Raw genomic sequence first — 25,673 nt, 5'->3', positions numbered from 1 at the left:
AGCAGTAGTAAGCATATTTTACTACTAAAAATATGGAGAGAGTTGGTTTCCTAGATCCCTGTCACTAATTAGTTTTTTCAATAATGAGGATCAATTTTTCATATATAAAATGAAATATATTTATCAAATATCCCAGATCAAAATCCACATACTTAAAGTGAAACGTATGAGCACAGTACACACAGCACATATCAACTACTTGCTAAAGATGATTGTTGTAGTTAAACTGCATAACAGTTTCTAATAATATGTTCTTATTAACAGCAGAGAGAAAACTCTGATGTGCTCATCTTATTACATTATAATACATAGGCAACTGTATAAGTTAAGTAAGAGGGCTGATACCTATAAAGAGGAAAATATAATACAATGATAAAATTAAACAGAAAAAATCACTCCTACATTCAGAAAATGAACTGAACTCAAATGTGATATCCCAAAGCTCCCATCCACTTCATATTTTTTCCAGTTAGATTCTGGGAACAAAGGCCTAACTGTTTGCTTGTAGCTTTTCTTGGTCCTGAGAACTATGGCTTATATGAGGCACCCACAAGATACTTCAATGAATGAATATCTGTGAGACAATCCTCTTCGGGCTTCTCATACTTTGGCGTGTCTTATGAGCAGAGGCTCCAGGTATCTTTCCTCCAAACCATTTTCACAGATAGTGGCTCCCATAGCTGTGATGGACTGGCATGCTCCGAATTCAGTATAAAAGATGAAATTTTCTAAGCTCAAGGTTCTTCTCCTGTATTGCAACTGATTGCATCTTTTACATCTGGGCCTCTTTACCTTTTCCTGTGGAAATCTGGAATTAGGAAACATGTACAAGCAAGTTCTGATGGTCAAGCTACTGCTATTACTTTGAGGAGTTAACTGTCTCCTAGATTGCTAACTTGTAAATAAGGTAAAAAATCTTAACTCTTTCACGGTGGTTGACAATTTCAAAGAGCAGACAGATTAAAATATTTTAGTGCAAATCAGTCTTTACTTAAAGTCCCTACCTTAAGGTCCTTAACTTGCTTACTTTAGAAAAGTAAACTGTACAAATGGAAATAATGCAAAGAGGAAAACACACCTCAGGTGACCTACAAGTACTGCAAGATTGTCAGAAGAGGAAAATATCATATAGAGTAGTCAGAGGAGCTCCAGAAAAGGGATGTTATTTAAGTTCAAACTCAAAAGATGTGCAGGATTTTGAAAGATGGATATAAAGGAGGGGGAAATAAAATGCCATTCCCCTCTAAGCACATGCATGTGCAAAAATTTCCGATAGGAGAATCTGAAAATTTTGGCAATGGCAGGATGTCCCATTGGCTGAAGAATATTTAGAAGGGACAGGATAAGAGGTTTGGAAATACAGGTAAGGTGATGTAGGTAAACAGTAAGAAGAGTTTAAACTGTTTTCAGCAAATTTTGGAAATCATTAGTTTTCAAATATGACATGTATTATTACTTTTTTTAGTATAAGATTAGAGAAATATGTTCTGTTGGTACTACAATGCTAGGAAATCAAGATCATGTCTTGTGTGTGAAGGTTTACTAATCTATACCAGAAATCTTTAATTTAATTTAATTTTTTCTTTTCTAACCACACAACTCAGTCCTAAATAAAATATTAGTAATTAACGTAATAAAAACTAGTGTTACTCTGATAGAAATAGGAAAGAATGACAGACTCATACACAGTTTTTTCTTTCTACCTTTTATCATCACCTTCCACATGACTTTTTGACATCTGAGGTACTTATAAAGAACCTTAGGGTTTTCAGTATACAATTTTAAAATCACTAAGGATACATACTAGGATTTGTCCTAGTATGTGGTTTGGGCCTAAACCATCATGGCAATAAGTTCAGCACATAACATTCATACCAAAATATGTATTTTAAACCTTGTCCATGGACCTATCTGCCCACCACAACTACGTAAAACAGGGAGAGGCATAACTACACATAAATACATATATCCAGCTACTTCCGTGGTGGTCCAGTGGCTAAGATTCTGCACTCCCAAGGCAGGGGCCCTGGATTCGACTCTGGACCAGGGAACTGGATCCCACGTGTCACACCTACACATCCTGCATGCTGCAACTAAGACCCGGTGCAGCCAAATAAATTAAATACTAAAAAAAGGAAACAGGTTTAATTTGACTTCATACCAACTCTCTAAAAAATGAGTAAATAAATGCATACATCCATGCTAGAATATAACCCTTTTTCTACTCACTTAGATGCACTAAATTGGAGAAAGAAATGGCAACCCACTCCAGTATTCTTGCCTGGAGAGTTCTGTGGACGGAGGAGCCTGGTGGGCTGCTGTCCATAGGGTCGCACGGGGTCGGACACGACTGAAGCGACTTAGCATGCATGCATGCAAATGTACTAAATAGCCATAACTAAAATGATTTCAAAGAATCAGAGAACTATTGGGATATTCTAAGGTAAATTGATAATGCCCACATATACTTTCCTACATTCTAGATCTATTTTTATTTAGTGTGTAATAAATGACTTTTCAGCAACTTGGAAGTTATATATTGATTCATTGATATCAGTTAAACTCAATATACTAAATACTAGAGAATTTAACTTCCTAAATTATTCACTTCAACTATTTTGAAAAATAAAATGGCTACTGTAATCATAATCAAATCTCCAAATCTAAGATTTACAATATAATGAGTATAATAATAATGATTCTTACACTTCTAATAAAATCAACAATAGGTCTAATACATATATTAATATATTAACACATATCAGATGTTCATCTTAAATTATTAAACTCCAAATCAAACTCAGTCATATACTCCTTCAGGGAGGCAGCTACATTGATTTAGTAATATTAGCTGCTGTTTACCAAAAAGAAAAGATTTCCTATTTAGCTTGCCTAGAAAAAGGCCTTGAAAAGTGGGGTAACAAAAAAACTCCCCCTATACATAAACACACAAACACACACACCCTTTTTAATAGTTGGGGCAGTTTAGGACAGAGTTTCTCCCCCAGGTTCTTTCACTGATGTTTTGTGACCCTGATATTGTTGCTAGGCTTTTCAAAACTTCACATATTCCAACATTTCTAATAACACTCATTCCCCATTCCCCAGAATAGGGTGATGGTTTACTTGAATGTGAACAACCCTCCTTATTTGTCTGGGAACAAGGTCATTCCTGGAACAGGGATCTTCAGTACTAACAGCAGGAAAGTCCTGAACAAACTAGAATGACTTGGTAGCATTACTTTTAGACAGAACCCAAAAGCAGCCTCTGGGATACTTAGTAAGGCCTAGAGATATGTCCATCATGCCAGGAATAACTTTCATTAATCACCATTCCTATTAAATAATCTGAAAAACTTTTATCTGTTTTCTGCATCTGTTAATATGTTTCTAGTTCAAGAAGTTACTGATCTTCTTTTTTCACAGATCCTCCTACTTCCACCTTTCATTTTGCCCAAGTTAGTCCTTTTATGTATTTCTTTCCAGCTTCCAGGAGCTTTCTTGTCATTTGCAAAAATTGTATATTTAGGAAAGCATCTAACAGACTCATTTATAATAAGGTTTGTCTGCTCACACATATTCTAATATCTTTCCTAGCAAACACTGAATTTTAAGACAGAAACCTGATCCTTGGATAAACATGGAAAATCCAATTATATAATTTCACACATAACAAAACCATGTAGGTTACACTCTTTATTTCCCTGTCTTGACTTTGTCAAGTATTCCTATATCAAGACCTCCTGATCTTCCCCATTTGCCCATGACACCCCAATCATCAGGCCAACCTAGGCCTTGTTGCTATTTAAAGAGGAATCAAAGTCCAGTCCTCATGCTTAATCCCCAATGTAGCAAGGCTTATTGTTTTGTTCTCCTTGTTCAGCTGACCCTACTGTGATGCCCCACTGCAGACTTTGCTGTCCCACATAGTGCTCTAAATGACAACTGACAAGTCACACTCATTTGCCTTTCTGGAATTCTCACAAGGAGCTGTCTGTGCCCGCATACTGAAGCCCCGTTGACAGGACTGTTACCTAAGGCATATTCATGTTCTCATAACTGATATATTCTTTTCAAAGAGCACATGTCTGCTCATGTTAGTATTCTTTGATCTGAATTCTCACCCTAAATACCAGGGCTAAATTTTCAAACTTGGGTTTTGTGGACAGATTAAAGAAAATGTTGGATATCAGGTGCTCTTAAGTACCACAAACCTGTATTACCAAATCATGTTTAAGAAACCTATTGTATCACCTTGAACTACTTGGACCAACCAATTGTCAGAGTTGTAAAAAAATCCTTGAGTTTTATAAGCCACTGCTTAAGGTGTTCCAATGATGAGTTAAACTCCCATTAGTCAGATGTGGATCCTTTCAACTATCTAACTCTAGAAGTATATCTGGTACAAGGATGAAAGAAACATTACATGATCTATGTCAAAAACTCACATTTCTGTGCCCATGCAGACATCATTAATCAATCACAGGACACTAAACTGTTGGGTTTAGATAAGGTCTTAGAGTCTTTTTGTCCACGACTCTCCAGGCAGCCACTATAAATCAAGTGAACTTGGCAGCTAAGACAAAACCTATCTGCCATTCTCAATATAGTGGCATGCTTCACCTTTCTAATGACCTACCCTACTGTGAATAAATTATTATACCAGGCTAGTGGCTTTAATGACTCCCTCAATGATGTACTCTGAGGATGGAGATGTTTCTCCAAAAGTTGCTTGCCTACCCTTTTATGAATCCAAAATATTTTCTAAACTCTCTCTTCTACCTTTCACTTTTAATCATCCCACTTACTCAATGTCACATTTCTGACCAGTTAGGCTTTACTCAGATTGCCTTTTCTGCCAATTCTATCAGAAGGAGAAATCACCCTTGGTGGTGATTTCTGGATATAAATGTAACTCTTCCTTAAGTCCACCTCCTGGATTTGTCCTTTAGCTTTTTCTATAGGACAGAGGCAAGTTAACAGCTTTCCACCAAGTCTGACACACTCCAGGGGGAAAAAATACCAGCCTGGTTGTTGATGATGAGGAAGAGAGATCAGATGAATGCCAGAATAAGACAAAGGATATGGGCCAAACTGGCACTATTCAGGTAACCATATTTACATACTAATAAGGCTAATATCAATGCCTCTCATTAAAGTCTTAATTTACAAAGCATCTTAGGTCATGTGGGTGTTGTATGTGTGTATGTATATGTATCCACACATGTACACATGGTCATTTATATTACAAAAATATGTACTCTAGAACTCCTTGCACTAAAATCACAATTCTATTTATAATCATTATGAATTCATAATTTTAAAAATATATACACTACATAAAATAAAATACCAATGACATGTCAAAATAATTATGCATGTTTTGAACTAGATATCCCCCTTCTGTGTCTCTGTAGTTGAAAAGAATGATGTGAGGTCATTGTTTCCAAAAGTAGTTTCAATCAAGAGTTTTAATTTTATATTTAAGCTAACAAGCCTCCTGGTGCTTTTTATTTTAAAACATTTCCTGTTGTATATTTGAATACTGTGATCCAGGTTGATCTGTCTCCTGAGACCTTCATAATACACTTCATATGTGTGATTCTACTAACCAATTCATCTTCCATTAATAGCTCCTTTCACAAGTCTAGTCCAACTAGCATCACTTTTTACTGGCTATATTCCAAAACTCAATAGATAATATTTCTTTCCTCCATTGTGTTAAATAATAAATATGATTCATAAGTGATTTTGATGAACCTTCTAGACATATCTTTGGGGAAATTGCAAGTCTAATACCCATTCATAAGGTGACTAGTGTGACTGGCCAGTAGACTTTCTTTTTCTCTTATGTTTAATGAATAATTTGTTATTTATTCTGCATGATGACCACCTCACACATGCAGATGCACAAAAAAAGAGGTCTCTGTAATTTGCTTTCCTTTTTTTGTGCTAAGCTGTATATAATCAAATGGTGTGAGGCTTTCTTTAAAAAACAAAATTCAGCAAGTTTATGAATCTGTATGAATGCTGAGAAAACTTGCATAAGCAGACACTGTTTGGTTGTGAGTGAGCAAGCAACTTTGATATTCTTCAGACTTATCTCAGGTCAATAGAATCCAAGTATACCAGGAACCCAGATGTGCTGAGATGATCAAGATGAGGAAATGAGGAGTGTCTCATGTAGCCTTCAAACAATGGAGCCCTATAACCTCCTGAATCCAGAAGCTAGGAAGTGGCCCAGAGAAACATAATCCAGATGAAAATGACATATTTACTTTGCTATCTTTACATTTTACTACTTTTAGATAACATATTAGAAAATAAGGTAAGAACACAGGAGAGCAGATATTTTTCAGTTTGGGATTCTTTCTGGAATGCTCCTGAATTTTAAGCAAAAAAGTCCAAGGAAAACATGATAAATTTACCAGATTAGCACATTTTTTAAAACTGTAAGCATAATTAGTTATTCCAAATCATTTGTTTAACTGATAGGCAATATGATATGGCTGAAAGTAAACTGAGGATTGAAGCAGAAGTTTGGTTCTGTTTGGTAGACTAATTGTTTTAGGTCAGGCTGACCAGAATTTGACTATCAAGTTTGCTTTTATCTTTTTTTTCTTTTCCTCTTTTCCTTAACTGTGTAAACATAACATAACCAACATTTTATTTTTATCTATAAATATCTGAATTAAATGTGATGATGTGAGTTAAGCATCTACTTCTCTACCTGATATATTTCAGGTTCACTACAAATGTTAGTTTCCTTTCTTTCTCTTACTTATGTCTCATTTTCTGTAAACCACTTCATCTCGCTGAACTTATTTATTTACCTAAAAAAAAAAAAAGTAAAGATTTAACTTAGATGACCTCATTATTCCTACTTTTGGAATTCAGTAATTCTATTATGTAGAATGTTGAAGCAATGTGATTCATCTAAGCAGTGGTTGTACCGCACAAATAAAACCAGTGTGCTGTGAGAGATGAGAAATGATGAACTAAAGAACACACAGATTGGCCTAAAAACAGTAACACTTTTGAAACTTTGAAATGGTGTATCTAGCAAACAGAACTTACTCTTGGCTTAAATATATTTTTTGGATCAAAATTTCCAGTATTGAATCTAAAGCTTTTAAATATTGATCTCAGGTATCTTATCAGCATCTCAGGTCATTGACAGGACTCATAGAGAATGGATCAATCATAAAATTAAGTTAAACTAATTAGTTACTGTCTGTGTTAGAATTTTTCATGGAAGTCAGTATCCCTGGAAAAATATAGTTTTGAAATTACCCAGATCAGCTCAGAGAAAGACGGGAGAGCTGGGAAGACCAGATCAGAACAGAACCAAAGTGTTTCTAGCCACACTGTGTTTTGGCTGTGAAGAAATGACCTCTCAGCATTCCTCTGAGAATCATGCCTTTATGGTAGACTGGTTTACTTTTCTTTCCCACCTCTCTGCCATGAATATGTCTGAGAAACTGCAGAATAAGAATGCAAAATAACACCTATATTTAGACACACTCCCACACAGACTCTAAAGTTTAATATTTCACTGAACACTACATAGAAAGACTGAATTAATATCCATAACTCTTCCACATCACTCAACTTTAAAGTTCTGTTGTTATAGATTTCTTTGGCCTATAAAGTTGCAAAATTAGCTAATGACAGTAATCTTTCTTTAACACTCAATTGTACTTCTTAAGAAAAAAAAATTCATTAGATTTATTTCTCTTTTGACTCTGTATATTCACAGAATTTTCATTGATGTTGCAATAAATGCCAAATTTCTATCAAATAAAAACAAAATGTGAGCAATTTTTAGAACAATTATTTATAATCCAATTCTAAGTATCATAAGATAATCATAAGATCAAAATCATTTATCATCTAGTCTATTTTCAACTCTGTAACTAACTAGTTAGGTCATATTGCACAAATAATTTAACTTCTCTGACTCTCATTTAGTCTTTGTAAAATGTGGGGTTGGTGGAAGTGACTTTGAAGTTTATTGAGATTCTTATATTTTGTGATTCTTAAATAAATATATCCCCAAATTGGTCATTGGACAGAGCCCCCAAATTTTACAGACAGCAACCAGACCAAACTAAGGAAGGTTAAGACATTGATAAGCATGAGAAAGTGTTAGTTGCTCAGTCATGTTCGAGAACTTGACCCCTTATAGATTTGCATCTTCACATTATGCAGATATTATAATATTTATTTTTATTTTTTTGAAATGAGAGTCAGAAATATTAAAATATACCTTAAATTGGGAAAAGTATCTTTCTATATTAATATACTTTGTTATCAGAGATTATTGGTGGGTGAAAGTACAGAATTGTTTTTTTGTCCTCAATCTTTAAATATCAATTTAAAAATCATTTAGCCTTGACTACTAAAATAAGTCTCAAGACTAAGGAACATTTAGGAAAATGTCATTAACAATAAGGCTTACACTATAATACACATAGAATGAAATATAACTTCTTACAAATTAAGTCAATTCTTAAGACCATTTTATCATTCTGTATTTTTAAGCTAATGTGAAACAATAGTAATAACAAACAACTTTGAACAACCTACTTTCTCTGTTATCCTGAGGTCAAATTTCTAAAAAGGGATGAAACGGACTTTAAAAGTCTAGCACCTCTAAAGAATAATCTAGAACTGCTTAGCAAATCTCTATGTGGAATTTTATGTTTTTTAGTAATTAAAGCATTATTTTAAATATATATATCAATTTTTGAACATCAATGTTTTCTTACGGAATCAGACCCTGTTTTAGATATGTAAACAAAACTCTTCAGTGTAATTTCAAGGGACATATTCATGCATTCATTGATTCATTTAACAAGCATTTACTGAGCACTGGAGGAGGGCATGGCAACCCACTCCAGTATTCTTGCCTAGAGAATTCCATGGACAGAGGAGCCTGGTGGGTTACAGTCCATAGGGTTGCAAAGAGTCAGATATGACCGAAGGAACTCGGCACATGTTACCCATCACAGCATTAGGTGTGATAATATCCTTGATTTTTCTTAAAGTATTGCTCATGAGATTTATAATATTTTACAAGGAGAGTGCCCTGACAGTGCCCAGAGAGCAATTCATTCTTTCTAAAGAATGATGTTTAAATGACCCTCCCTTTGCCACGGCTCAGATAATTCTGATAAACCGGCCGAGAGAATGGAGCAACAAACAGTGATGTATCCTAGGATAAAAAGAGACAGCCAAAACAGTTCTCAATTTTCTCTCATTTGTAATGGAGGAAGTCACAATTTTGAACAGAATATTAAAAGAAAGCAAACATGGCATAGAAATCAATCCATTAAAGACCTAGTAATAAAAATTGTTCTTTGAGCAAGTGAATAAGCAAAGCCTAACCTATTTTCTAAGATTAGTAATAAGGTTCTTAATGCAAGAAGCAGGTATTGCAGCCCAGATGCCATAGAATGACATAAAACAAAGATCATTTAGATTGTATCCTGGCATATTCTTTTCCTTAGTTGATCTTTAGTAATGAGAAAGTGGGAATTTATAAGAGAATAAAAATGAATGAATATATGTGTATATAAATATGAACTGAAGAAGAGTTTAGGGTCTGTTTTTCTCAAATTATAATTTTGTCAACCTCATAAAGTTCCATATTATAGCAATTCTCATGAACTTATAGGTTCATCTTCAAGCCATTTTTTAATTATTATACTCAAGATTCTGGTGCCATGAATGGGTAAGTCAACGAGATAGTACTTCCTACTGAATCCTACAAGTTGGGAAGGAACATGATAGATTAAGCTAACACTTTATGGCATTTAGATGGATGAAGCAAAAAAGTCTAAATCCTATTCTTCCAATCAATCCTCCTAAATGGAAGTTGCTGTTAGGCCTATACACTTAAAAAAAAAACATAGAAAATTGATAGAGGTATTTTTTATTTGATTATTAGCCTGGCAAGTCCTAATGATTATTACTCATCTACTGTCCCAAAACCCAAACAACAGTTCTTCTCTCAACTTACTTCTCTCAACTGCATATAAAAAACAAGAGAAAGAAGGAAGAGGGCCTTTGAAATAAATTGATAATATCTGCTAGTTATCATAGTCTACTTGATATCTTGCAATATCATTCTCCTCTGGTGATGGGACAAAGGAGTTGAATTCTTTTTTTTTTCTTACAACTCTAAAGAGATATATTTAATATAGTGATATATTTTAACTAGTATTCAGCTAGATAGCAAAATCATACAAAATAATACATTGTGATATCTTGCTCACATTCTAGTAAATTTTGAAAATCTGGTGAAGTTATCATTAATCCACTTTGTTAAATCCCTTATATATCTTATAATGGGCTTCCCTGGTGGCTCAGATGGTAAAGAATCTGCCTGCTATGCGTGAGACCCAGGTTTGATCCCTGGGTTGGGAAGATCCCCTGGGGATCTTTCTACCCCGGAAAAGGGAATGGCTACCCTCTCCAGTATTCTTGCTTGGAGAATCCCAAGGACAGAGGAATTATAATTAAAATAGATAGTGTAGGGGGTGCAAGTTGAAATGACCAGACAAGTAATAGAGAATAAGTCTGGGAAAAGCTTGCCAAATTCCTGCCATATTCAAAGAGGACACACATTACTCAGCTTCAGCCAATTGCTCTCATGTGAAAATATATGCTGAATATTTTCATAACCTTTCACTTGTAGCAGAATCTATAAATCAGTGCATTTTATGTAAGAATCCCATGTTTACAAATATGAACCTAAACATTGTGCATGCGAAACAGAACTATAAACAACATATTTACTTTTTCATTCTCAGGCTCCAGGGTAAAGAAATCTGATGGTATAGCCGAAAGTTTTGTTTTAGTTTGTTTTGTACAAATTTCTCATGTGAGTCCAATGGGAGCCATAATTAGAATTCATAGTTTTAAGGACTTTAGAAGAAATGCAAGACATCTGCCCTAAACTCATACTTGATACTCCACAGAAAATATGAAGTGAATGGATATCAAAACGTTACGACACATGCAACCTGTAGTATCACAATATATCACTATGCTTATCGTAGACAATACTTAGGAATTCAGAGTGAGAAATAATAGGAATGTCTGCTTGGACTACAAGGAAGTTGGGCAGATTTGTAGGGCTATTTGAATGTGCATATGTGAGATGCAAGTGAAAGAAACTGTCATGTTAAAAAAAATTAATATGGCTGCGAGTCTTTGAGCATAACTGGATAATAATATATTTTAAAAAGTAGTAAGAAAAACATTCCAGGTGAAGAAAATTTTGTTTGATAGTTTAGAGGCCTTGAAATTCAGATAATGGTTTAATTATATTAAAAAAGAAAGAAAGAAAAAACAGGCCAAAATGGAGCCACTTGCGCTAAGCTCAACATCAGCAAGCCAAGGCTTAATACATGACCTAATTGCCAACAATTTCAATCTGAAAATATCTGGGAAGCACTAGTGAGGTAATCTGTCTGACAGACCCCCAACCCTTCCTCAAAGAAGGTGACCTTGCCTGAAACAATCCACTGTTCGCTAAAATAACTTCCTTGCTTTGCCTCCTTCTGTCTAAATCTTCCATTTTGTACAGCTCCCTGGAGTTCCTTTCTATATGCCAGATAGGATACTGCCCCATTCATGAGTCATTGAACAAAGTCAGTTAGATCTTCAAACTTAGTGAATTTTTTTCTGTTAACAATTATATGGTATAAGGTAGCCTTTGAGGACAAATTCCCACAATGTTATGTTTGAAAATTATTCTAGTTTGCAGTCTAGTCAGACAATATAGACATCAATAATGATAATGAAAGTATCAGAGGAAACCCAAACTTGAACACACTTCTGATTATGGGGGCTTCTGGAAATTATCCAATCTCTGTAAATCTTAGACTTCTATCTATAAAATAGAATTATCTAATTCAAAGTTCTCATTGTATGCTTTAGTTGTCCATTGCATTAGAACCATCACCGTGTCAATGCTTCTGCTCAGCATTAGTCGCTCAGTCATGTCCGACTCTTTGCAACCCTATGGACTGCAGCCCACCACGCTCCTCTGTCCATGGGATTCCCCAGGCAAGAATTACTGGAGTAGGTTGCCATTTCCTTTTCCAGGGGATCTTTCCAACCCAGGGATCAAATCCACGTATCCTGTTTGGCAGGTAGATTCTTTACTACTGAGCCACTGGGAAGCCCATCACTCACTAAGGGCACCTATTATTCTAGACATATTCAGTTCAGCTCAGCCACTCAGTCATGTCTGACTCTTTGCAACCCCATGAATCACAGCACGCCGGGACTCCCTGTCCATCACAAACGCCTGGAGTTTACCCAAACTCATGTCCATCGAGTCGGTGATGCCATCCAGCCATCTCATCCTCTGTCGTCCCCTTCTCCTCCTGCCCTCAATCGCTCCCAGCGTCAGGGTCTTTTCCAATGAGTCAACTCTTCACATGAGGTGGCCAAAATATTGGAGTTTCAGCTTTAGCATCAGTCCTTCCAATGAACACCCAGCACTGATCTCCTTTAGGATGAACTGGTTGGATCTCCTTGCAGTCCAAGGGACTCTCAAGAGTCTTCTCCAACTCTACAATTCAAAAGCATCAATTTTCCAGTGCTCAGCTTTCTTCACAGTCCAACTCTCACATCCATACATGACCACTGGAAAAACCATACCCTTGACCAGATGGACCTTTGTTGGCAAAGTAATGTCTCTGCTTTTCAGTATGCTATCTAGGTTGGCCATAACTTTCCTTCCAAGGAGTAAGCGTCTTTTAATTTCATGGCTGCAATCACCATCTGCAATGATTTTGGAGCCCCCAAAAATAAAGTCTGACACTGTTTCCACTGTTTCCCCATCTATTTCCCATGAAGTGGTGGGACCAGATGCCACGATCTTAGTTTTCTGAATGTTGAGCTTTAAGACAACTTTTTCCTGGACTCTGTGGGAGAAGGCGAGGGTGGGATGTTTCAAGAGAACAGCATCGAAACATGTATATCTAGGGTGAAACAGATCACCAGCCCAGGTTGGATGCATGAGACAAGTGCTCAGGCCTGGTACACTGGGAAGACCCAGAGGGATGGGGTGGAGAGGGAGGTGGGAGGGGGGACCGGGATGGGGAATACATGTAAATCCATGGCTAATTCATTTCAATGTATGACAAAAACCACTGCAATGCTGTAAAGTAATTAGCTTCCAACTAATAAAAATAAATGGAAAAAAAAAAAAGACAACTTTTTCACTCTCCTCTTTCACTTTCATCAAGAGGCTTTTTAGTTCCTCTTCACTCTCTACCATAAGTGTGGTGTCGTCTGCATATATGAGGTTATTGATGTTTTGTTTAGTGATACATGCTGCATCAATGTCTGAGAGTGTCAACAATCTCTTATTGAAAAAACAACCTAGTTCAACTGCCTAGCTGGCAAAAAATGAAAGAAAAAAAAAGGCATTGAGTTGTTAATAGTGTCTTAATGTAAGTGATTCTAGTTTTGAAGCATTTTTTCATCTTATGAGAAAACTAAATTAGGCTATGTTGGAGCCTCTAGATATATTTCACAAAATTTCTTCATAAATAATGTCTTAGATCTCTTTTGGAAGAATTTACATTATATTAATTACCTTGAGTTTAAATATAAAGACATTCCATTTACCTTTGATTTTTTTCAATGCTTTGGTCCATTATGTCTGGTTTGCTATTTTCTTACAAGTTATAGAAATATGCTAAATTCCAAAAAATCTAAATTGTAGATCATACTAAAGTGATATGCAACTGATCACTAATAATATCCCTGTTTTTCACATACACAGAATTTATTTCCATCTGTGAAATCTACTTTTCCCCTTACCCTGTCAGAAAAATTATCCTCAAACTTGAAAATAGGCAAAACATATATATGGATACATGTACCCCATGTGTTTTTCTGGCACCATCATAATCTTGACTTTTAATTTTATTTATTTTTCATAAGGTGCAGGTAGCAAAGATGGAAGTTTTTCCTGATATCTGTAATATTTTCTTTATAAGTTGACTTGAAAACTCATATATATCCATAACCCAGATATAGCCATAGGACACTCCCTTACTTCATGAGGATTTCTCCTCAATATGGCACCACGTCAGCATAGATTTCTAGAACCACCTTATACTTGTTAAGTAGCCCCACCACAGCATTTCTTACCCCCTTCCTTTGCTCTATTTTTAAAAATTAATGTTTTAAAAACAATTCTTCCTTTCCACATCCTTTAGTTTTAGTCATCTCTTATTTGGTAGGATTTCATTTTCAAGTCACAATTTCCCAAGAAGAAGGGGTATTTTCTCCCTCCAGTTTTCTATTATTGAAAACATCTGCTGATTGCTTTCCATTTGAACAACATCTTGGCTAGTACAACATATAGGGAAGCATAACCCATTCTAGGATTTTTGGGTTTTGGTCTCTTGTGTCTCTTATATCTGTTTTGTATTTTTTTCCCTAGCCAGTATCCAGGGAAATTTTTTGTTTTTGTCGTTTTTGTTTTTTAAAATACCAGTGACTCTCAAACTCTAATATACATATGAATCTTACAAAGTATGGATTTTGTAGGTCTGAGGTGCAGTCTGAGATCTGCATTACTAATGAGCTCCTAAGTCTTTTCACTTTTTGAAAATTCAATTTAACAACAATAGCAAAAAAGCAGTTCACCCACTTTCTCCCACCCTCCCCCTCCCCCCTATAGCAACTACCAATCTGTTCTCTGTATCTATGAGCTCAGTTTATATAAATGTAGATACAGATACAGACATAGATTCCACATATGAGAGATCATGCTGTATTTTATTTTCTGACATTTCACTTAGCACAATGCCCTTGAGGTCCTTCCATGTTGTTGCAATGGCAGCATTTCACTCTTTTTGTGGTTAAATAATACTCCATTAATATATTCCATCCCAATTATACATAACTATATATTTCTGTTATCCATTCATCAACTCATGGCACCTAGATTATTTCCCTATCTTGGCTATTGTAAATAATTTTGCAATTAACAGGGAGATGCATATAGTTTTTTGAATTAATATTTTTGTTTCCTTTGGATAAACACCTAGAACTGGAATTGCAGGATCATCAGTAGTTCTAGTTTTCAGTTTTTCAGGAATTGTTTTCCATAGTGGCTGTGTCAATTTACATACCCTCAACTGTACAAGAGAATCCCCCTTCCTCTACACCTCTGCCAACACTTATACCTAGACTTTTTAATACTAGTCATTCTAACAGGTTTGAGGTAATATCTTAAATATTTTGATTTGCACTTCCCTGATGAATAGCATAGACCATTTTTTCACGTACCTATATGTCTTCTTTGGAAAAATATCTATTCAGATCTGTTCATTTTTAAACTGGGTTTTTTCTTTTCTGCCTTAAGTCTATAAGTTCTTTATGTATTTTAGATATCAGTCTCTTATCAGCTATATGATTAGCAAAGATTTTCTCTCATTCAATATACTTCCTTTTCATTTTCTTGATAGTCTTTATAATTTCAGGTCCTATAGTCAAGACTTTAATCCATTTTGAGTTAATTGTGTAGGGTGTAAGATAATACTCTAGTTGCATTGTTTTTCATGTGACTGTCCAGTGTACCCAAACACTATTTATAGAAGTGATTTTCATTGTCTCATTATATAGTATTGGTTCATTTGTAATAAATTAAATGACCACCTATGTATGTATTTATTTTTGAATTCTCTTTTCTGTTCCATTGATCTTTGTGTTTGCATTTACGCCAATACCATGCTCTTTTAATTACTATAACTTTGTAATATATTTTAAAATGAGGGAGCATGATGCCTCCAGCTTTGTTCTTCTCAAGATTTCCTTGGCTATTTAAGGGTTCTTATTCCATAAAAATTTTAATACTTTTCTTCTGTGAAAAATGTCCCATTGGAATTTTGATAGAGATTGCACTGAATGTGTAGATTGGTCTGGGTACCATAGACATTTTAACAATGTTAATTCTTCTACTCCATGAATGTTGAATATTTTCCCATTTATTTGTGTTTTCTTCAATTTCTTTCATTCATGCCATTGATTTTCCAATTTATAGGTTCTTTGCCTTCTACAGGTTAAATTTATTCTTAGTATTATATTATTTTTGTTGCAACTGTAAATCAGATTATTTGACTGTGTATTGACTGCCTGTTTAATGATTCTTTATGGGAAGAAGTCAACTTGTATATTGTTATCTAGAGACATGCCTGGTGGAACAGGAAACCCCAAAGTTATAATTCCCTGGAAGACACTAGCCAGTTTTATATATAATCTGCAAATGTATTATAGCATTACTTTATATCTGACTCCTCAAATAGTTCTTGAACTAGTTTCAACAGTTTACTGGTTCCTTCATTAATTATGAGTTGAATAAAATCTTTGCTACACACTGTTTCTATATTTGTACAAGTCAAGTCATGCTTTTTGGCCTTTTGAAAATCTTCCTTTAACATTTGTACATCTTCATCACGATGACACTGAGGTCAAGATCTGCAGTTCTCTGCTCTTTTTCAATATCACACAAAAAAAGTTGTCATTGTAACTCCTCATGAAGCTCACAGAATTAAAGTTGTGAGAAATTCAAGCAATCAAATAAATAGTAAATATAGTATAAGGCTGAAAAGATAATCTAGCCAGAAAAATCTCATCAACTTGTTTTTCTGAAACAAGAGTTATATAAAAGCTCAGATTCTGTTATCTAGATTGCTACCTCCATTCCCATTTTTTTTTCTCTCCAGTGCTATGGACTCTAAATACTTAAAAGTCTAGAAGTCATCTTTCTTAATTATCAACTGTATCTTAATGTACAGCTGTTCAAATGTATCTAATTATTTTCAACTAAAAAAGCTATGTTTTCTCAAACTTCTAGATTAATTAAGAGCAGTCCTCAATCATTCAATCTAGAAACAACCTCAGTCACATTTGTTCATGAAGAAAATATTTATAGAGTACAATTATGTACAGCACAACATCTTGTGTTCTATAGATACATTGGCATAAAAAATAGAAATAGACATTCAAAACAAGCTGCATATACTCTTGTTGTCTACTAATTATTAAAATAAGCATTTTGAGGAGAATATTCAAGACACTAAAATAAAATAGCAATAATTCAAGGTAAGAAAATAATTTAGGTAAATTAAATCACTCTCTGAGGAAAGAACATATGAATGGAAAACTAAAGTATAAGAAGAAATTTGAGAAGAACATTTTCTCAGTTCTGAGAAAACTTGAGCTTAACTGCAAACTGTATAATGCTTGACATGATGGAGATTGGTGGATTAAAGCAAAATATTGCTAGGTGGGTAAAGAAGTCTATTAGGTATGTATATGGATGCCATATGACTTTCAAAAGCAGTTTATCAGAAAGCAATTTTATGAAAATCACCAGTGTCTATGACATGGTTCAGGGTGACAAGGATATGAATTAAAAATATATATGATATATTTTATTTTAGATATCATGCTATGTATAGTCTACTCTAAATAAAACATATCAAATTTCTAGATGTTCAGTGATCAAAGCCAAGCAAATAGGAAATGACAAAATTTAAGCAAAATAACAAAACTAGCTGGTAAGTATTTATCTCCATTTTACCAATAATGAATAATGTTAAATACAGTTCTTAAGACTGCTCACCTAATGAGTGGCGGAGCTGGAGTCAGAATCCAGATGAATCTGATTCCAAATCAGTCCTATGTGCTATGCCATGCTCTTTCCCTAGATCTCATACTTCCCTATGAAATGGATTTATCCATACCAAAGAGAAAAATTGAAGCTATTGAAATTCTTAAAAGATAACTTTATGGTATCTTCTACACATTTTTGTGGAATCAAAGGAAGTTTGCAGTTAGACAATGTGAATGATTGCAGATGGCCCCATGCCTGCAGAATTACTATTCTCAAATGTGGTCAGTGCTAGGCATCTCAGACAGTTCATGAAAAGTGAGAATGACTACAGTTGGCACCTCAGGTTTCCAGATTCAGGGCCATGATTCTGTTCTATAATTTTGTTTAACTTTTGCTCTAAATACTTATTTTAAGTCAGAGCAGAAGGTATCAGGATTAAAGAAAGTGAAGACTATTGATATAGGAACTGTGGTCTATAGACAGTGAAAGGAAGCTTCTTTAAAATTCAGAGTCCAGATCTTCTGAAATAGAATCTGCATTTTAAGAACTCTTCAGATAATTAGTATGTATGTTCAAGTTTGTCAAACATGAATTTAGAGATCAGAAAATGGCCTAGTTGTATTCGGTATACAAGCTGCCTTTCCCCTGCCCCTCACAAATCTTCTCTTTGAGATATCACTTACTAACTTCATTTGTAAGGCTAACCTTGATTATAACATTCCTTTGAGAGAGATAATACACTAATTATTCAAACTGGAAAAATAAAATATAGAATTTAAGGAATACTTCATTTTCATAAGAGAAATACATGAAGCAAACAGGAAAAAAAAATCAATTCTGTGGCTTATCAAATAGTATATTGCCTAGCTGTAAATTTTTTCTACTTTGCACATTTATTTTCCCTAAAATTCACCTTTATGTTAAAATTAACCTAAGCATAGGTTAAAATAGAGAGTTTCCTCATTTGGACCAGTAAAATAAAAAAGCAAGTACTTCCTTTTGAGCACTGGTGTATCAATTCAAATCTATAACTAAAAATTAGCTAAGAGATCATAAAAGATTATTATTTTATTTCAACATTTTCTACATCATTGTATTTTCAGAGTAGAATGGAATGCAAATACAACCTCATTTAATTTTATCATTCAAACCATATTATTCCCTCATAAGACCGTGAAAAAAACAACTTTCCACATACATTATCTGTAAAACGATATGCTCATTTAAAAGGGCACATAAAGTGTGTGACTTTTTGGCAGAGATTGCCTAAGTGCCTAAATGATGAGATGAGGAGAATAAAATTTCCTGTTTGCTCCCCACAATATTGACTTCATACAAGCTGTTTTAAATGAATTAACCTGCAAAATGTATAGAATTATTTGTTCTATAGCTCTTTCATTTATGTAAATAAAGCATCCTACTGCTTTTAGCTTTACACACCTTAGCAGAATTTTGTTCATCTTAGAGGTATATATAAACGTAGGAGACATAACAACTTTACTCAATTCATGGCAGGCTATGATTGCTGGGGAAAAATACTTTGTTAAACCGAATTGGTTGTTTAAAGTAATCAAACCAACTAAATTCCTAGAATATTCCATGAGAGTAAAATTGTTTTCTCATCTGCACTGTGAACCTATTCAATAAGGCCATTTTCTTATCAAACTATAAATTTGGGAATACAATATTGTATTTTAACATGGTACTATGAACATTTTAATTCTGTTAGGAGCAAAATAATGATAAACATGGATAATAGTAATAATAATAATCCCTTTCCCTAAAGAGTCCTAGAAGTCCTAATTTACTGACTGGTAGCTACTTTCACTAAGTAGAAATACAGTAATTTAATAATCTTACCATAGCAGTTTTCACTAAAGAAAATTAACTAATTCATTATTGCTTATAATTTGCTGAGGCATAGCTGCCATATTTGTAAAATCAGCAGGTTCTGAAAAAAATACAAGTTTTTAAATGAATGTTCAATTTCCCCCAAACACATAAATGATACAATTACTTAGCTCCCTCTAGTGCCAATTTCTAATATAAACTTAATTGTAATAACGGTATTCACCATGCAATTTGGGAACAAATTAAAATTTTACTAGGCAATAATTAACAAATAAACTTTTAAACATTTAGTACATTGATATCAGAAATGAGCAAGATTTGGCTGATGATATTGTCATAGGTAGGCTCATGGCTGGTATTAAAATGATAGTGTTTCTTTGCATATTTCACTTTATATGTTTCAATCAAAAACAAATACACAGAGAGTAGTAAAGGAATGTTGATAAGAGAAATTGCTGCTCACAATGGGATATCTTTGTACACCTCAATTCAGCTGTAATAATCTCATTTAATTTGTGGGTTGTAGTCATCATTATTTTAAAATACTAAAAAATACAAGAAGAAAGACACCTCAATGTTTCTATGAAGGTAAATAGGAATAAGATAATTTGCAATTATACATGGAAACAGAGTAGGTATACGATATGGATTTTTTAAAATCCTAATAATTGAAATATCAAATTTAATAAAATGACTTACACAAATATTTCCTTAAGGATTTTTCTTAGACTGAAGCATATGAAGGAAAACTTTTATTTCTAGGGAAAAGCAACATATATGCCTTTTAATAGGTAAATCACATTGTATTGAGTACATTTGAAGACAATGACACAATTTGGAGGAAGAAAACAAATAGTCACAAATAGAATTTACTCAATAATAATCTGCAATAAAACTAATGAGCTTTACATAGAAACTACAATTTTCACAACAGCTTATGTATTTATATGTTTATCTTGTACTATAGCATAAGGGCTAAGATGGACAAGAGCAAGGATTCTGGAATCAAATGATATGTGCTTGATAAACAGAATTCCTAACTGTAAGTATGTGTAAAATGTACATATTGCTTCCAATTAATAGAATTGTTACAAAATTATAAAGGATACCTTATATGTGAAACATTCAACTGAACAATGGCCACTAATAATTTTTTTCAACAGTTTTAAGAAAAATGTTCACAGAATAAAAATAATTTATAATTGAGCTATAGTTGTGGGTCACTAAGAACAAAAACTTCTCTCTTAATTGCTTAGAACTTTCTAAGAATTAGCATTTTAAAAACTATCTGATTTTTGTTTAAACAAATATTCTGTGTCCTAATAAAAAGAGGAAATTTTTGATAGAATATTTTTTGATATTTTAACACTAAAATAGATAAATAAAAATGACAAGATGTCTTTTTTTCTAAGTTGAGTGTAGTAGAGTTGCTGCAGAAAAGGTTTTGAAAAATGTTTTTAATTATTTGCAGTTTCCTTTGAGTTTGCAAACTCAATGAAGAACATTTTAGATATATTTTTAAATATTTCAGAAATTAGAATAAATAAGTAAACCTATGGTATTATGCCTACAGCTTTCTAAACATTTTTATTTCTAAATCTAAACAGATAAAGCCTAGTAACTATCTATTGCAATGTAATTATACGACTAATATCTTAGAATCTCATATTTTCTCCACATCCTTGACTCAGTGAAGAAAATACAAGTTTCCAGAAAGGTGAGGTTTTTTCTTCTTGCTTGTTGAAAACTAGATAGCAACTTTCTCTGTGTATTTTCAAAGAAGTAGTTATTTTCTTATTTGTTGCTTAGTTGCTAAGTCATGTGCGAATCTTTTGTGACCCCATGGACTGTAGACTGGCATGCTTCTCTGTCCATGGGATTTTACAGGCAATGATACTCAAGTGGGTTTCCATTTCCTTCTCCAGGGGATTTTTCTGACCTAGGGATCGAACCCATGTCTCCTGCATTGCAGAAAGATTCTTTACTGCTGAGCCACTAGGGAAGCCCATTATTTTCTTACTTACTTTTAGCTATAATCCCTTGGCCAGTTACCCGTGTTCACTGTTCCTATTCCTTCCTTTGTTTTTACACAATAGGATGTGGGGGGTGGCTATCAAGAGTGAAACTAAATCTACATCCCTTGTGTAGAACTGGAAACATATTAGGTTTATTTTCCAGTGCAAAGTTGAACTGTGATTTACAAAAGCTGATATATACACATACACACACACACACTCCTGGGAAATTTAACTGCGAGAAGAACCACCAACTCTCTCCAGACTCAAGTACATTGAACATTGAATGTACAAACTCCTAGCAGAAAAAAATTGATTCAGGAGAAAAAAGAAAACAAAACATATTTAACATAAGAACAATCTTTTCAATTATTTTTTATTTTTAGTCTTAAGAAATTTCAGATCACTTAATGTTGAAAATGAATCATTTAATGAAATGAAAATGATCATTTAATGTTGAAACTGAAGAAAATACAAAGAACCACAGTGAAAAAAGAAGGTCATATCTTTGGTCAGAGGATGTTAGCAGAATTAACTACTGGGAAGATAAATTCACGGGTATCTACAGTAAACAAGATTACTGAACTCTCTATCTCAGCAGAAAGTCAGGTATGGATAGACCAGACATCAATCGCTAATGAGGTGACCGCATTTAGTCAGAATCAACCCTTAACCAAGGTTTCACTTTTCTTAGTTCACCCACCTTGTATATATAGTATGGTTTTGACTATAATCAAAATCTTTAAAAAAAAAGTACATTTCACTTTCATTTACAAATATGAGCCACAAGTTTAGAATTGTCCTTATTATGCAGTAAGTTATTGCCCAGGAAACAAACCTACTCACTGAATGTTTAGACGGAAAATTATATATTTTCTGGAACAGTAAAGATAAATTTCACTTCACATTTGCATTTTTCTTTTGAGGCCTCTATTATTGAAAAGATAGTTAAGTGCTCTGTATATAAATAAGAATTATGTTTTAAAAACATATGGGAGCCCATTTTCATAGTTTTACTTTTGTCTCTGGCTCAAGCTTACATTAGTAGTTGAATGAAACAGAATATGGTTATTCATTTATAGCTGGATTATAAACTAATAATAACAACAGCAATAACAAAAGCAGTAAGAACAGCTTTTCTGCTCATGTTCTCAGAGTTTTTCTTGTATTAATTTATTTAGTCTTCCCAATTAGGAGAAGGCAATGGCAGCCCACTCCAGTACTCTTGCCTGGAAAATCCCACGGATGGAGGAGCTTGGTGGGCTGCAGTCCACGAGGTCACTAAGAGTCGGACTCGACTGAGCGACTTCACTTTTACTTTTCACTTTCATGCATTGGAGAAGGAAATGGCAACCCACTCCAGTGTTCTTGCCTGGAGAATCCCAGGGACGGGGGAGACTGTTGGGCTGCCATCTATGGGGTCACACAGAGTCGGACATGACTGAAGCGATTTAGCAGCAGCAGCAGTCTTCCCAATTACCTAAGGGTTTAGGCATTATTATCATCATCGATTTTACAAATGGGGAAAATGAGTCATTCGATCAAGTCTTCAGTCAATAAGCAGAAGAGGAAAGTTGTCAAGAACTTAGGCAATATGATTTCAGAAACGGAGCCTTAAGCTAAGTGAGCAATGTTCTAACCATGACATAAAGGGCCTGATTAATAACAGAACAATAATACAAATATACATTTCTTTGACAACTGACAGTTTCAGAGAGATATCAATCTTTTTATCTCATTGATTCTCCCACAAAACTATTAGACAATACATCTGTCATATCACTTCTCTTAAAAATGAAGAAACAAGAGGTCCTGTAACTGTCATTGATCACACTCCTAAGGTTCTGAGTAGGATAAACAACAAAGGTGTTTCTACTCTTAATCCCTAATAGTTCACCCTTGCAATCATAAAATTGTGTTTTTTTTGAAATCTACTTTTAAACAAAACTTCAAATCAAATGGTTAACATTTAAATCCTGTTCAAATCCCACGAACCAAAATGTTTCCAACATACAATGCTTATGTCAGTCCATAATAGTGCCCTTTCTAAAGTTACCCAAAAGCAAGATACAGTAAAGAAATTTCCTTCTGAGTCTATGATGTCATGTAACTTTTTTGCATCACAAGCACAACATCCAAAACACATCTCTCTCTAAAATGCTTTCTGAATAGTATAAAAGTTGACATAGGTAACAAAACAATGATCTTATTATCAACTAACTGTATTTTCTGTGCTACCAATGAGCTTACCTAATGAATTGGTGGAAATTGGAACTTAGTTGTTTTATGGCTAAATTATACCTATAATTTCCAAAACATGTACTTTTTTTTTTTAAACATAGCTGCAACACTTACTGTTAAGTACAAAAATGATTAGCTACAAACCAGCCTACTATAGAACACCAAAATGTATTTGCCCAGAAAAGAACTAATGGGAATTATGCAGATTATGTTTCTTTCTCCGATGAAATCAACCAAGCTTCACATCAATAGCAAAATTAAATATAACTGATATATGAAACAATATATACACAGAGACGTAACCAAATGCATTTCTGGTTATTTTTAGACATTTTTTTTTCATGTAATTATTTGGTAATGAACTGAAATAAAGGTTTATAGCATTTGGTGGGTACCTGAATAGGATGAAATATTAGTCAACTAAGAATATTATTGTGATACTTCATATCAAAGCACATGCTTATAATTAAAATATAGATTGTACATGTTAACAGAAACCAATTTTTTAATAATACTTTTCATAATTAGATTTTTATTCTGTAACTTTATTCTAAGTGTTATTCTGCTGATAACAAAGAACTCAGGAAAGTAAGAAAGTAATGCACTTGTTTGATCAACTTAGGGAAGCAAAGTGAATTAACTAAATTTTCTCATTCTGTAATACTAACCACTGAATAAAAATCTACTTTAAAATTATTTCTTTAGAAATTGTGTGGTTGAACAATTCATTATAAGGGTAACTGATAGTAAATGACTCTCCTCTGTAGACAACTTTATTCAAAAGAGGAATGAAGAGATTAGACATTCCTTTTCTCCCAACCATCATCTTTTTGGAGCATCATCTGGATCATATGCAATAAAGTATCTGTTTTCATTCTAAGCAACTGGCAAAGAAAAGAAAAAGCATCATTTGAGACTGAAGATCTTCAGCATACATTTAAATTTAGCTTAGATAACTAAAGTAGATATGTGTTTCTATCATTAAAGCTTCAGGATATATTTGCAAATATCAAAACTACCAACTAATCATTTTGCTGGAAAAAAAAAACAACAAAACAACAACAATAGCTAGACATTGCCCAAATCATAAAGTCCCTCGCACAAACTCTGAGAACGGTCTCGTCAAGATAATCTGTCCTTATGCAACAGCAGGGAAAAACAGATGGGCAGTACCATGTTTTTAAATGCCTATAGGTTTGGATTCTGTTCGAAAAGCTGGTGAAATTGTTTCTAGAAAAAAAGTGACAAGATAATTTCATTGAATGTCTTTACGATCATTTATTTAATAGCAGAAAGAAAATTAACCATTCCCCATCAAGTAAACAAAAAGGGTTAAAAGATCAAAACAATTAGCAGACTACTACTCCTTTCCTATTATAAAATCATGAAAATAAATGGGTATAGTGCAAAGGGTTGCTTTTTACAATTAGAAAGATAGAGGACACAAAAGATAACAGCTGTGCCTTCTGAAAATATAACAAATAATTTTATTTATTGGCAAATAGTTGTTTATTGTAATTTCCTCCTCTGAACTATATTGAGTAATTCTCTCTTTGTACTTGACACTGAATTCTCCACATTACCTGTACAAATTTGCCTAGCTAATATTACATTTAAAAGAATTTGGAAATCTAAGAACTAGTCAATTATATATCACCAACCTGGAAATTTACAGTTGATTAGTAAGCTTGCAAGTGCACTATGAAGTTCAATTACATCTCACTAAACACCAAAATAATTCATTTGGTTGTGAACAATTCACTCCAGCAACAGGAAGTTTCATACTCGTTGTGCAGGACAATTTAGATCGTTTAAAAACATTCTTAATAATTAAGGCTGACTTTTGACTAGTTTCTACAAACCAATTTATTGAGTAGCAGTTGCTACATCAGTGTATTGGATATTCAATT

The sequence above is a fragment of the Odocoileus virginianus genome, chromosome 13 (genome assembly GCF_023699985.2).
Source record: "Odocoileus virginianus isolate 20LAN1187 ecotype Illinois chromosome 13, Ovbor_1.2, whole genome shotgun sequence".
NCBI lineage: Eukaryota > Metazoa > Chordata > Mammalia > Artiodactyla > Cervidae > Odocoileus > Odocoileus virginianus.
The sequence above is the reverse complement of the archived record's forward strand: the minus strand, read 5'-3'. Positions refer to the sequence as shown.